At 40.5% G+C, this 14,879-nt stretch overlaps 1 non-coding gene across 1 annotated transcript; it reads right to left on the bottom strand.

The window, feature by feature from the left end:
* Positions 1–9,802: 9,802 nt before the first annotated feature.
* Positions 9,803–9,909, bottom strand: LOC133296453 (small nucleolar RNA R71). The gene has a single exon (XR_009749503.1). It is a non-coding gene; the product is annotated as a small nucleolar RNA R71 (small nucleolar RNA).
* Between the last annotated feature and the right edge of the window lie 4,970 nt (positions 9,910–14,879).

Here is a 14,879-nt window from a genome sequence, read left to right as displayed (position 1 = left end):
GAATTAGTGTATCAAATCAGAATTTTTACTTTACTTATAATGAAAGTGGCGCACAAGTGAGTGAGACAAAGGTGGAGTTGTTGCAATTCAAAAATCCCAACAACCTCCCCTTTGAATCCTCATAAGACTAGGTTTTTATCTAGTCAAAATTCTGAACCAATGGTCATCATATGACCACCAATTCATGCGCCCCTATTCAGCCCAAAAAGGGTCCAGATACATTTGAGTTGTTGCATTCAAGTTTGAACCAACTAGCTCACAGATTCTCTCAACAACCAAATCTGATTGGAGCTTGTTGGTTTGACAAGATGACAATCATCTCCCACCAAAATGGCGCCCCAAATCAGCCTTTGGAGATCTCCATAGATCTTCTCTTGATACAAGGGATTTGTTCCAACAAGATCTCATCTTATCCTTTTGTTATGAAATAACTTTTCATAGCCAATTCAAATTTGAATTCAAACATTTAAATTCAAACGTTCAAACATTTAAATTCTAAATTCAAATTCAAATTTCAAATTCAAAATTCAAATTTCAAATTTCAAATTCAAAATTCAAATTTCAAAATTCAAAATTCAAATTTCAAATTTCAAATTCAAAATTCAAATTTCAAAATTCAAATTCAAAATTCAAATTTCAAAATTCAAAATTCAAATTAAAAATTTAAATATTTGATAATTAATTTAACTAATTAAATTAATTAGTAATGTCTTGGACCATCCAAACTCATTAACAATACCATGCGCCCTCTCCCTCTTAGGTGGGCTTCCAAACTTCATCTTGGGCTAACAACCATTATTAGGCCCAATACCTTTAATGCTATATCATCATGACATTAAGGTGTTAGTGTGTGACCCATTAGGTCCAACATAGCCACTGACATAAATGGGCTCGGGTCCAACAAGCTCACAACCCATTTAATGACAACACAGAGCACTAGCAATGCTTTGTTGCCCCAGAGCTAGTTAGATTAATGACTTGATCATCCTATTACACATATTTGGTTGCCGTATGTATTTCTTTTCGTCTCGGTTACCTTCCCTAAAACCTAGGGTAAGGAAGCGTATCAACCCTTGCGGTTTAGGGTAAGCTTTATGCGAAATAGGGAATCTTCAATTTACTGACTCTAAAGGCAGATCATCTCATGATCTCTTTTACTATGCATAGATTCCCGAGTCCTTGACCGATTTCTCCGGTTTACAGATAACCTAATCTCTCACAGAGATTTGACGAATTCCTTCAACTTATCACCCTAGCCATGTGCTCTTTCAGGACAAGCCCAACAGTATACCTATGAGTCTCCATGTTTCAGGCAGACGAGGTATACAATCAAAGCATGCCTTCTAGAACACAGTCTAGGTAATAACTTCTGGTCTAAGGAAAGACATACCCAAATATAAAGAGACTACTCTAATGATACTCTCTGTGAGATTTCCTCATAGAGTCTCTTTTGTGGGTCTGTTCAGTGTGAGGTATACCCTTATAGATCCACCCACGACTTTAGCTAAGACATCTCCATATCTGTAGCTCATGAGGTCCTTACCTTGCATTCGAATACAAGTAGATAAGTCGTGCCAGTCTTACCCGAGATCACTGATCCCCATTCTCAGTGTCTGTTCTAGGAATGAAATAGGGAAATGGTCTTTCCTGGTTGCTTTATTGAGTCTCCTGTAGTCAACACACATCCTCCAGCCAGTGACTGTTCTTGTAGGGATCAGTTCATTGTTTTCATTCCTAACCACATTCATCCCTCCTTTCTTGGGCACTGTCTGAACTAGACTCACCCATGCACTATCTGAAATAGGATAAATCATCCAGCATCAAGAAACTTCACCACCTCTTTCCTTACTACCTCCTTCAGAGTGGGATTAAGTCTTCTTTGTGGTTGCCTTACTGGTTTGACTTCTTCCTCCATCAATATCTTGTGAGTGTAGAAGGAAGGGTTGATACCCTTAAGACCTGAAAATGACCAGCCCATGGCTGTCTTGTTCTTTTTGAGTACCTCAACCAACTTTACAATCATATCATCAATATAAACTTCTACATTCTTGCCGAGTTGATCTTCGACAACCCAGTTCATCATTCTTTGGTACGTGGCCCCAGAATTCTTCAATCCAAAGGGCATGACATTGTAGCAGTAGTTTTCCTTTTCTGAAATAAAGGTAGTTTTTCTTGATTATAACACCTCACAATTCTAAATCAAATATTAAAATATTAAATGAGAATTAAAGGGAAGGATTAGTGAAAATCCTGAAAAATAGGCCAAATACAAAGAAAGGGCAAAACAGTAATTAGCCAACACGCAACCCTAGGCAGATAAAAATTGAGTAGAAGTTCTCAGATGATAAAAATAACCCTGGAAATGGATTCAGAACGAAAAATCGAGTGGATAGGCAAGTTTCAAAAAAATTGATGAATAGTGATTTTTCTGGTGTAAAATACTGAGGTATAATTGTACCGATAAGCGTGAAAATATAATCAGTATTTTTAGGAAGTAAAAATATGACGTGGATGAGAAAAATACGTAGGTTATGAATTGGTGATTTAAATTAGGTGATTGATTAAAGTTAAATCGCATGTGGGACCCACCTCATTTTTTAGAAAAGGGCCAAAACCAGCCACGAAAATTGGAGAGATTTTTGTGATTTTGGAGTTGTGCTCAAGCCATTGCTTGGAGATCACTTGGAGGGGTTCTAAGCCAAGCTTGTGAGTATATTTCAACACCTCTCATGGATTAATTTGATGATTTATTTTCATGAATACTAAAGAGGGCTTGGTTGATTGATGTGTTTAGAGAGCTCAAATGAAAAATGTTTGTACATGAATGTGTCTTAGAATGATGTGTAGTATCCATAAATTCAATAAAAATTATTGATGAAAAATGTGAAATTGTTGTACATGAATTTTAGGATGTCAAGACTTTGAGTTTTGGAAATGTGTTAGGATTGGATTGATGAGTTGTGGCGTGATTGTAGGTTGATATAATGGGATTGTATGATGTGTGAAGTGGTTAAAATTGGATTGAAAATCTCTTGGAACTGCCTTGGTGCAATTCGGCCATGTAGAGGAAAAAGTGGAGAAATTGTGTTGAAAAATTATTCGAATGATGTGTTATGTAATTAAATGGAAATTAGATGGGTTATGTGGTGGTTGGAAGGTTGGAAAATCAACGGAAAAATAATTGGTAGTGTTTAGTGTTAAATTGTAAATAGAGCAAAATATTAAGCAAAATGACGTTTAAAAGATGTAAAGTGAAAAACGACACTTGATATGGCCTTTTGGCAACCTAAGGATGCCTAAGAAAATGAGAAAGAAAAGTTAGAAAAATAAAATGCAAAATTGCACCTTAATGGCTGAACCTACATGGTGTAGGGGAGGATTTTTGACGTTTTCATAATTTGATAGAATTGCCGTGTATTGATTGTTCGTACATGGTTGTTGTAGGTTGCCGTACGTTGAGTTGAATCCCGAACCGTGAGTCGGTGGATTACCATTGGTCTTGGACCAAGTGCGATTGAGGTAAGTGATTGGAACAATGCTTGAATAATTGTTAACTTGCATATGTTCGTATGAGTTTTAAGTGATTGGGAATGTCCTCTGTGTAGGCATTACTGTTGAGTAACGATCTCAGAGAATATACTGCTTTGGAGCTAATTGGAGAGGCTTATTAAGGTAACCTCTTGGTACTGGGGCTTGATCCCCTTGTGTGTTTCACCATGCCCGCTGAGGGTGATGGTAGGAAATGTATGTAAGTAATATAGAACAACATGATCATGCATATAGTATGTATGTTGGTACATAGGTACCGAGTCTCTGGCCAGTAAACAGTTTGCCTTCAGGCATTTCGGACTTTCACTGGATAGGTCTCCGAGAGGGAGTTCCAGTTGACCTAGGGTCGGGGTGTGTGATCCGGATAGGAACACTCTAGGAAGTTTCGGGTGTATGCGGATGGGAGGGGTACCTTGGTTGGATGTTCTTGAAACACGCCTTGGATGAAACCCGTAGGCTTATATGCCACGCCATTAGGCAGGGCGTTGCATGGTATTGGTAGCTACCATTCCAGCTTCATCGTATTTTATATTCCTATGATCCCCAGTTTCTCTAAATCCCTTGTTTTATCCCATTTTTCAATATGTTGTTTTATATTATTTATATGCATCGAAGTGAGCCATTGGGCGGAGTTTTCTCCAGAACCTCTGGGTTACTGAGATATATTCGTATATCTCACCCCGTCTTGGGGGCTTTATTTCAGGAGGTAGCAGTGGAGCAGGAGCGGCGGGCAAGAAGCCCGTAGGATGAGTCGTTGGAGGATTTTATGTTTTGCATTTTGATGGCCATTGGGCCTAGGATAGACTTAGGGCATAAACACTCCATATGTATGTAGGATGAGTTTCATGTCATATTTGTTCATGCTATTTTTGCCTAAGTCTAGGTACATGTTGTATATGTCATTTTAAGCTTTATGTTTCAATTTGTAATTTAAAGTTATGAATTTGTAAGTTGTAATATGTAATTGAGATGTTGTAATTGTACAATGAACACTTGATGTAATATGATGGAAGGGCTTTAGGCCTATTTTAGGATTATAATTATGTGTATTGTTGGGTGGTTTGCTGATGGTGGAAAAATATAAGTTCTGATAGGGGACGTTCCTCTGTTCTTGCAGAACACAGATTCGTCCCTTAGTTCCAACCCAAGTGCGCAAGTGCATGCATCAAGTAATAAAGGGAGTATTAATGCCCAAACATTCCCACGAGGATAGAGTACTAATTATTGTTTTATCACTGTTTATAAAGAATGAAAATGAGAAGAAAAGTTAGTAAATGAACTGTCTGGTCAAACATTCCCTACTGTCTTGACAACGTTCCTCAGGAACAATAGGTTCAATCTGATGGCAAACAGTTGCTCGCAGCGTTATGTATGTGATCCTTCCTGTTTAGAAGAAGGTGAGATAATAATCATTGGAGTTTTTATAACTACTAAATAAAATAAAATAAAAACTACTAAAACAGAAATAACTATAATCAAAAGACAACAGGTGATGGTTAAAACAGTTTAACAGAAGGAACAGATTCACTGCTTCACTCTTAAAGGGGCTGTTTTCTCTGCTCAAGACTTAACACCTTTTGGCTTTGTCCCAGTTTATTTGCCTGCCAACTCTGATTCCTCAGCTCATGGTCTACATGGCTTACAAGTTTCCATATTCCTATGGCTCCTTTGACTCCAACAAGTACTTAGTTCAGAACCTTAAAATGGACGAGTTGGCACCGTATTCCTAAGGTGACCAGTAGCGTTTCTTCCATGACATCTACCTTCTCCCAATGGCTAAGCTGTCTGAAATCCCTTCCTTGTGGAAGTTCCTTTCTCAGTATGTACCCAATTTCCATTGGCGCACAATGAATATAGCTTACTTAGCCAAAGAAATACAAAAAGCTTCGGTCAAGAGTTTTGAAAACAGTTCTTTAAGAGTTTCACAGTTTACCCGTTCCACAGATAGTTCAGCTCATGGCTGATAGTTTAAACATAATTATTCTCAACTGAGATCACATAGACCCGAGATTCACTCAAGAGATAACGATTGGAACGAAGAGAAAAACACTTATATTAATTTAAAAGACAGTTTACAAAAAGAAACAGAAAATGTAGAAAGATGGGTATTTGCTCGTGAGGAGTCTTGATGGTTGTTTATAGAGAAGACAAAAGAGGTTGTCACTTAACTACAATTACAACTTAAAATTAAACTAAGTTACTAACTACTACTAACTGATCTCTTCCTTTCGGACTGCAAACCCTCCAGGATTCAATGATGTTTTTGTGAGAGGGTGGTCCTATTTATAGCTGGAAGAGGAGTGGCAAGACTGTAATTCCTTTGGAGCTAGTTGCTTGAATGAGGGGATGAGACTGTGGCAGCAGAGTGTGAAGCTTGCGTGAATTGCTGAGTGGAACAGGATTGGGAGATGATTAGCCGTTGTTTGCAGACCTTCCCATGCTTTGCTTTTGTTTTCAGCCAATGAGAACTCTTGATTCTCTGCTCTTCACGTTTCCAGCTGTTCAGTTGGTGCACCGCCTTGCTTTTTAGAAGTCTTTAACTCTACGTTACCTGCAAAGTGTACAGAATCATTAAATGAATGGAGTAGGTGCATTAAATGCGTCTCAGTCTGTTCCCCTTTTAATATATTTTAAAGGAATACGTTACCATCCGTTCCTCCACTGTGTTTTTGTCATTAATGTGTAAAACAAGTGATTTTCATGCTGAAGTTGCTCATCAAATGAGGGAACGTATGGTGTTTTCCCATCAAAATGGGCTTAGATGGGAACGAATTTACGTCCTATCAAACACCCGAAAACTAAACTGTTGGTTGTCCTCAAACAACTCAGAAATATTGTATTGGTCTGCCCAATTTAAAAGAATAGCATAACAGAAAGGAACTTGAGCCAGTGAGCAACCATGAACTTTTCAGAAAAATGAACTATTCTCCATAGTAAACAGTAAGAGGATTCTGTCCCCAGATAAGAGAAGGTTGCTGATCTTTTGTCTCACTGTCATTCATGGGTTGGTGTTTGCTCTGTCCATTCCTGGATGTGATTCTTCAGAACTTGCCTTTCTGCTGCGTTTCTATGAAGTACAGCTGTCTTCCGTTCCATGGATTCTTTGATGGGTAAGTGTATGGAAATGTGGAAGAAGTGGTGGTCTGATTTGTGGGATCAAGGAACGTTTAGCTTTTGTGCCTTTGAACTTGGACTTTTTCTGTTTTGAGGGAACACCTTTTCTTGAATCTTTTTCCCTCTTTGGAGGAAGGTTTTCTGGTTTTTCTTGAATTCTTTTGAATGGTTGTTCCCCTTTTTCTTTGTTTTTCTTCTGTCCATTTTTTGTTCATTGTTGAGTACGTTTGATGGGACGTAAATTCGTTCCCATCTAAACAAGCGGTGCACCAACTGAGCAGTTTATCATTTAGCAGTTCAAAAACACGTGAAGATATCCTTCCAAGGTTGGGTTTTTAACGATTTAAAGTACCTAAACATGCATTTCTAGGTGTGTTCCACATTACCCCACAACAAGTTATCATCCTTAAGCCTTAACATGCATCAAGCTTTCATTTTTAAGCATAAAACTCAAGATCAAAGGTGACAAGGCTTACCAAAGCTCAAATTCAGAAAAAGGGTGCTCTTGGAGCTCACACAACAGCTCCAAGGTTCTGTCTCTCTCTGCACATGAAAATGTAAGTTGAAGGTTGGTCCTTTCTCCACAAAGAACACACCTTGAAGCTTAACAAGCCAACTCCAAGGTTCCCACCACTCAACTCTCCAACTCAGCCCTCAAAGCTGACTCCCAACAGCCTCCCAACTCAGAACACCAGCTCTCTACACACTCACAATGCCACTCACACAAGGCTCAAGTGTTTGGAGGTGAAGAAGATCAAGAAAGGAAGTGTCTTGGACACAAAATGGAGAAAAAACCCCAAGGAGCAGCCAAGCTGATCAGCCACCCTCACACACTCACGTAGGAAATCTGGTATCTAGGGCAATGTGCCCTTAATAAGGGTATTTATAGCCACTCACCCAATTAACACACAGTATTAACTTTAATTGCTACGCTTAACATTTTAATCCCAAACTCTGGATTCTGAAACTACACATTTTTCCAAGAATTTACATATTTTTCTTATAATTTTTCGAGTACCTTTCCGGTACGCGCTTTTCCAAGCCAGTACCGCTTCCTAGCACCATTTCTCATTATTTGGACTTGAAACTGGTTTTACAAGTCCTACATATTATTCTAGTAATTATCATGCACTTACATTAATTTTCCGGGATACTTTTTCGGCACACATTTATACCGACTAGCAGAACCGGTATCTGTACTTTTCTTCCGAAAAGCGACTTTCATCATTATTACTCACTATAATTATTAAAGCCTCATAATAATTATTAGAGTCAATTATGGAATCGTTTCCTAATTTCGCATAATTAATTAATTAAATACCTTAATTAACGGTGCAGGTTCTTACACAACCCCTCTTCTCTTCTCTGTAAACAACCATCAAGACTCCTCACGAGCAAATACCCATCTTTCTCCATTTTCTGTTTCTTTTCGTAAACTGTCTTTTAAATTAATATAAGTGTTTTTGTCTTCGTTCCAATCGTTATCTCTTGAGTGAATCTCGGGTCTATGTGATCTTAGTTGAGAATAATTATGTTTAAACTATCAGCCATGAGCTGAACTATCTGTGGAACGGGTAAACTGTGAAACTCTTAAAGAACTTTTTTCAAAACTCTTGACTGAAGCTTTTTGTATTTCTTTGGCTAAGTAAGCTATATTCATTGTGCACCAATGAAAATTGGGTACATACTGAGAAAGGAACTTTCATAAGGAAGGGATTTCAGACAGCTTAGCCATTGGGGGAAGGTAGATGTCATGGCAAAAATGCTACTGGTCACCTTAGGAATAAGGGGCCAACTCGTCCATTTTAAGGTTCTGAACTAAGTACCTGTTGGTGTCAAGGGAGCCATAGGAATATGAAAACTTGTGAGCCATCTAGACCATGAGCCGAGGAATCAGAGTTGGCAGGCAAAGAAATTGGGACAAAGCCAAAAGGTGCTAAGTCTTGAGCAGAGAAAACAACCCCTTTAAGAGTGAAGCAGTAAATCCATTCCTTCTGTTAAACTATTTTAACCACCACCCTGTTGTCTCTTGATTATAGTTATTTCTGTTTTAGTAGTTTTTATTTTATTTAGTACTTATAAAAACTACAATGATTATTATCTCACCTTCTTCTAAACAGGAAGGATCACATACATAACGCAGCGAGCAACTGTTTGCCATCAGATTGAACCTACTATTCCTGAGGAACATTGTCAAGACAGTAGGGAACGTTTGACCAGATAATTCATTTACTAACTTTTCTTCTCATTTTCACTCTTTATAAACAGTGATAAAACAATAATTAGCACTCTATCCTCGTAGGAACGATAATTTGGTCATTAATACTCCCTTTATTACTTGATGCGTGCACTTGCGCACTTGGGTTGGAACTAAGGGACGAATCTGTGTTCTGCAAGAACAGAGGAACGTCCCCTATCAGAACTTATATTTTTCCACCATCAGCAAACCACCTAACAAGTTTTTGGTGTCGTTGCTGGGGATAGAAACATTAACTGTTGTTCTTATCATTGCTTTCTAACATATATATTATATATCTGACTTTACTTTTATATTTTTTTCTCTTTATCACTGAATCTGTTTTGCATATATATACCCTGTGCTATTGGTTTGTGAGTGAAGAGTTTGAAACAAACTCTGACCACTCCATTGAAGCACCTGAGTTTCTCTTTGATCCTGAGCCAGAACGTACACTCCATAGGAGAAGAAGGAACCTCAGGGAAGAATTTCTTGAAAACATGGCTGATCACAATAATAACAATGAAGAGGTTTCCCCTGAACAGAACTTCAGAACTTTGGCTGCTCCTTGCAGGAACAGACCAGATAGGGGAGTAATACTTCCCCCTATAGCACCAAACTTTGAACTAAAACCTATCATGTTCCACATGATTAGGGAAACAGGGGTCTTCAATGGACTCCCTGCAGAAGATCCTTACACACCTCACAACATTCCAAGATATTTGTGATAATTTTAAAGCTGAGGATGTAACAGAGGAGAGCATGAGAATGAGGTTGTTCCCTCACTCCTTGGGCTTAAAAGCTAAAACATGGATGAAAACTCTCACCCCTGGATCAATCCACACATGGGAAGAACTCTCTAACAAGTTCACAGAGAGGTTTCTCCCAATGTCTCGACAAGCTGATGTTAGAGCTGAAATCTCTAACTTCAGAATGTTTCATGGAGAAAATCTCTATGAAGCATGGGAGAGATACAAGGACATCATAAGAAAATGTCCAAACCATGGGGTAGAGAGTTGGGGAGTGTTACAATCTTTCTATAAAGGACTTGACCATACTTCTCAATCTCACCTAGATTTTGCTGCAAGAGGATATTTCTTTACAGGAACACTTGAATCAAGGTACGAAATCATAGAAGGGACTGCTGAAAGATGTCTCCAATGGCCAATAGACAGAGTGAGCCCAGTAAAGAAGCCAGACATGCTAGAAATTGATAAACAAACAGCCATGGAAGCCCAGCTGGTATCACTCATGAATGAAGTGAAGAACCTGAGAACTGACCAGGCAGCACCAAAGATGGAAGTCTTACAACTCACAGCAACTGAAACAGAACCATGTTCAGCCTGTGGTGACCTTAATGACTCAACAGACTGCCCATCCACTGCATTGGTGTGTTATGTAGAAAATTTTGGCAATAGGAACTTCACCAGAGACAATCAACAAGGAGGACGAAATACACATTCAAGCCCTGGAGGAACTATCATTAAGGATCAGAACCACAACACCCAATGGAGGCCACCCATTAACCAGAGACCATTCAACAACAATCAGCAACAGTATCAGCAAGGTAGCAGTAGTGGAACGTTTGAACAAAGGAGAAACAACTACGTTCTGTTCCACAGAGATGACCAACGCATCAACATCCTGGAAAATTATGTCAAGGAATATGTCACCAGGAATGATGCAGTGGTCAGGAACATTGAGTCCCATCTGGGGCAGATTGCTGCCAACCTTCAAACCATAACACCAGGATCATTACCAGGGGACACTGAGGTCCCCTCAACCATTTCTGAAACCCCTTGAGAGGTAAGTACCATGTCTAGCTAAAGACATTAAACTAAGCGCTGACTGGGAGGCAACCCAGTAGATACATTTTGCTCTCTGACCAAGAGCAAAGTTTTGGGGTGGTTATCCATAACCACACAGCTTCCAAAAAGGAGGGAACGTCTGATGTTCCTCTCCAAAAAGTCCAAATAAAGTACGTTCCGTTCCAGGAACGTAGTTTTGGGGTGGTCCCTGACCACTAAAAAAAAACATATATATTTATATCTATATATACATATATAAATATAATTATATGTTTTGTTACATGTTCATTTAAATTTATTAAATAATAGGTGATAGGTTAGTACGTTCCCTTTTCCTTATTTAGTACTCACTGTTGCATGTTTTCTTATTATTTATTTCAGTTAATTATTTATTTATTAGTTAGGAAAAGACAAAGGGAACGTTCCCTGGGTTAGGAGATAAGAGTGACTGGGACACCTGTCCCTGCTGAGTCACTTAAAAAGATGCGCAGCCATATCTATTTGTATTCATTGCAAATCTTGGAAACGCGCGCAGAAAAAGCAACCGTCTCCTCAACCATCAAGACAACTGCACCCTTTCCTTTTCCCTCTCTCCCATGTCCTGACCCAAACCGTTCCAACTTCTCACACTCACCCCATCAGTAACTGGTCACCTACTGCTGACCACTCGTTTTGTAACGTCCCCATTCCACTACCTCTTCAACCTCCTCTCCTTAACCTCCACGTCCCAGAAACCTTTCATTTTCTCCCCCACAGTCTATTTAAACTCGGTCTCTGATTTCTTCAAGTTCTACTACTTCCATTCAACTCAGAACCCTTTTATCCCTCCTGCATTTGTGCCCTAACTCCCTTTCTGAACAAAATGACTAAGCTTTCATTTAAAGTGACCCCTGTAGCCAACCGCAACGAAGAACCAGAGCTCACTGAACCCACCATCATTCTGTATCCAGAAAGGAACATTTCTCTGCATCAGGACAAAGTGGTTCTGCCTTCATTTGTGAAGAAATCACTGGACAAACTTCGGTGGTTGCTTTTCGCCACTGATGACCGTGAGTTGAACTTGAACTGGGTGGGAGAATTCCTATACCAGACGAGGAGGCTGCCCGAAGAGGAGGCACCTGATGTGGTCACAGTGAGGGGAAAACAAGTATCATTTTCCCCCGCTGATGTCCAGGAAGTACTCCACCTTCCCTCCGTCACCAACTGTCCATACCAGGAGTATTTGGATAGTAGGGAGGTGTACAAATTTCAGAAGGATCTGAAGCAGACAGTAGCCCTGGACAATCCCAACTACTACAAAGGGTCCCTCTGCAAGGGGAGCATGAAGGACATAGCCAGGTTCTGGGCGTTGTTTGCCAACTCCAACATCACCCCCACCTCTCATGAAGCCTCTGCTAGCTGGGGACTTCAAGTTCAAATTTACTGTATCATTAAGCACATCCCTTTTGATGCAGTAACCCTCATCTACAACAGCTTGCAGAGGGACATAAGGAAGACTAAGGTCTTCCTCCCCTGCCTCATCACCAAACTCTGCAGGAGAGCTGGTGTAGAGGAACACCCAGATGACACCACGAAGGTGGCATCTATCCTTGATGCTAAGACCTGGAACGGTCTTAAAAGCACCTACATTGACACCACCCAACCTATTCCTGCCAATCTCAGACGTTCCCCCACCAGAGATAGTGAGGAGGAAACACCTGTGGCCTCACTGAAGAAGACCACCAAGACCACTCCTACAAAATCCTCCTCCTCTGGCCACGTTCCGGCCAGAAGAACCATCCCTCCTCCTACCAAGGTGAAGAAGGATGCTCCGGTTGCTACTGATGGCAAACAGGGCAAGAAGAAATCTCTTGCCAAACCTCCCCCAAGAAAGGGGGAACATTCAAGTCAGAGGATAAAGAGGGTCCTCAACAGCAATAGGCCAGAAGGAGCATCCTCTGCAAAGCCTATTACCCTCTCTAACAAGGAGGAGGAGAGTGAAGAAAATGAGCCTTTGGCAAAAAGGCTGAAGGCTGGCAGAATGTCAGCACCAAAACCAACTGCAAAGGAGACGTCCCCAAGCAGCTCAGACTCTACATTTTCTGACATTCCATCCCCACCACCTGCTCACTCTCCACCACAACAAATCACCCCACAACCCTCTCCTAGGCAACAACAAGGAGAGGGACAGAAAGACAAAGAAGCAGCATCTGCTGCAGAGACATCAGTGGCTGAGCAAGAGGCTCAGCCACAGAAGAAAAATGACAAAGGAAAGGGGATTCTCATAGAACCCCCTAAGAAGAAAGCAAAGACAACAGGCCCCAGGCAGATCAATCTGGGAGGTCCTCTGTCATTTCCTGTCATCTGTCCGATACATCTGGGGACGAAGCTCTTGCCAGAGCTTTGGCAGAAGAAGAAGGGATGGCAAATTCCTCCACTGATGGAGGAACAAGCTGTGACCATGCCCTCATCATCCAGACCACCAGTGGATGAACCCAGCACAACACCTGTTGTGCCTTCTGCTGTTGGCAATAGCCAGCAGAAGAAGCAACCTACTTCCTCCCCTACTGCAGCAATCCCCATCGCAGCTAGAAGAAAATCACAAATTGGGATTGCTGAAATCTTTGAAATGCTGGGGGAGAAATTAGAAAAATGGTTGCCAGCCAAGAAGTCTGTTCCCCAACTTGACATGACAAGCACCAATGCAGAGCTGCAGGCTCTAAGGGACGGACTGGCACAACTCTTCTCTGCCTTCAACACCCTTCAGGAACAGCAGAGGGAGGAGAGAGAACAACAGCTCAGCACCATAAAAGCAGCCATCAAGGAAGCCAGTGCTGCATCCTATGAATCAACACTCCAAGCAGTCCAACGAGAAATTGCTAAAGCGGCTAACTCCCTAATCCTTTCCAACTCTTTGTGCAACCACACAACAGAGCTCTTACTCAACAGGCTCGTCTCCAAACAAGCTGAAGAACGTAAGGAAACCAAAGAAGCCATCAGGGCCTTTGGAACATATCTGGAGAGGAGAATTTATGAGTTGGAAATGAGACTGCTGGATGTTGAAAAACAAGTCATCCATTTTCGCACTGGCAGAACCATGATGAGGTCCACCATCAACTCCCTGGTTGCAATCATCAGCGATCTACTGAAGGATGCTGAAAAATGGCTCCCTGTAAATGAAGTCCGCAGATTGCAAGACCTGCTCAGGAGGAGACCATTAACCCAGGAGGAGATTGATGAAGCCAAGGAAGCTGAAGCTGCAAAGAGGAACCCTTGGGACAGGAGACCTCCACAATGAAAAGGAGAAACCCTCATATTTATCTTAGCTTAGTTTATTTTCAATCCCGTTTTTAATTTAGTTTCTTTCCGTTCCTTTGTAATTAATCTTTTTGCAATGAAAAAGACTTTTTTTGATCAAACTGTTTGGTATATACATGCATTTCAGTTGTAGTATTAAGACTGCCCAATTCTTTTGGATTAACTAACATACATGAAACACAAAGTCACTGACTAATCATGCTTGTTCTTTCTCTGAGTACTTGAAAATAGAAACAGTGCAGGGAATTTAATCCTCAGATTTTTGAAAGAAGCTGATCTGTGTGAACTCAAACTGATAAGGAACGGAAAAATGCCAAACACCTACTTCTGAGAGCGTTCCTGAGGTGTAACCACAATGAAACTTCTCAGCTTGCCTTAATGCTGTAAGTACTGCTGAAGACAGATGAATTCTGCTGTCAAGGATCAAAACAGAATCACACACTCACCTCACCTCCATCATACACCATCTGGTCAATCAGAAAGAACAAGGAACGTACTCAACAATGAACAAAAAAAGGACAGAAGAAAAACAAAGAAAAAAGGGAACAACCATTCAAAAGAATTCAAGAAAAACCAGAAAACCTTCCTCCAAAGGGGGAAAAAGGTTCAAGAAAAGGTGTTCCCTCAAAACAGAAAAAGTCCAAGTTCAAAGGCACAAAAGCTAAACGTTCCTTGATCCCACAAATCAGACCACCACTTCTTCCACATTTCCATACACTTACCCATCAAAGAATCCTTGGAACGGAAGACAGCTGTACTTCATAGGAACGCAGCAGAAAGGCAAGTTCTGAAGAATCACATCCAGGAATGGACAGAGCAAACACCAACCCGTGAGTGACAGTGAGACAAAAGATCAGCAACCTTTTCTTATCTGG

Source organism: Gastrolobium bilobum, unplaced genomic scaffold (assembly GCF_033153095.1).
Source record: "Gastrolobium bilobum isolate Gb01-03AN ecotype WA unplaced genomic scaffold, APGP_CSIRO_Gbil_v1 utg37384, whole genome shotgun sequence".
NCBI classification, from domain to species: Eukaryota; Viridiplantae; Streptophyta; class Magnoliopsida; order Fabales; family Fabaceae; genus Gastrolobium; species Gastrolobium bilobum.
Note: the sequence above shows the minus strand (reverse complement) of the source record. Positions and strands in the feature narration are given on the sequence as shown.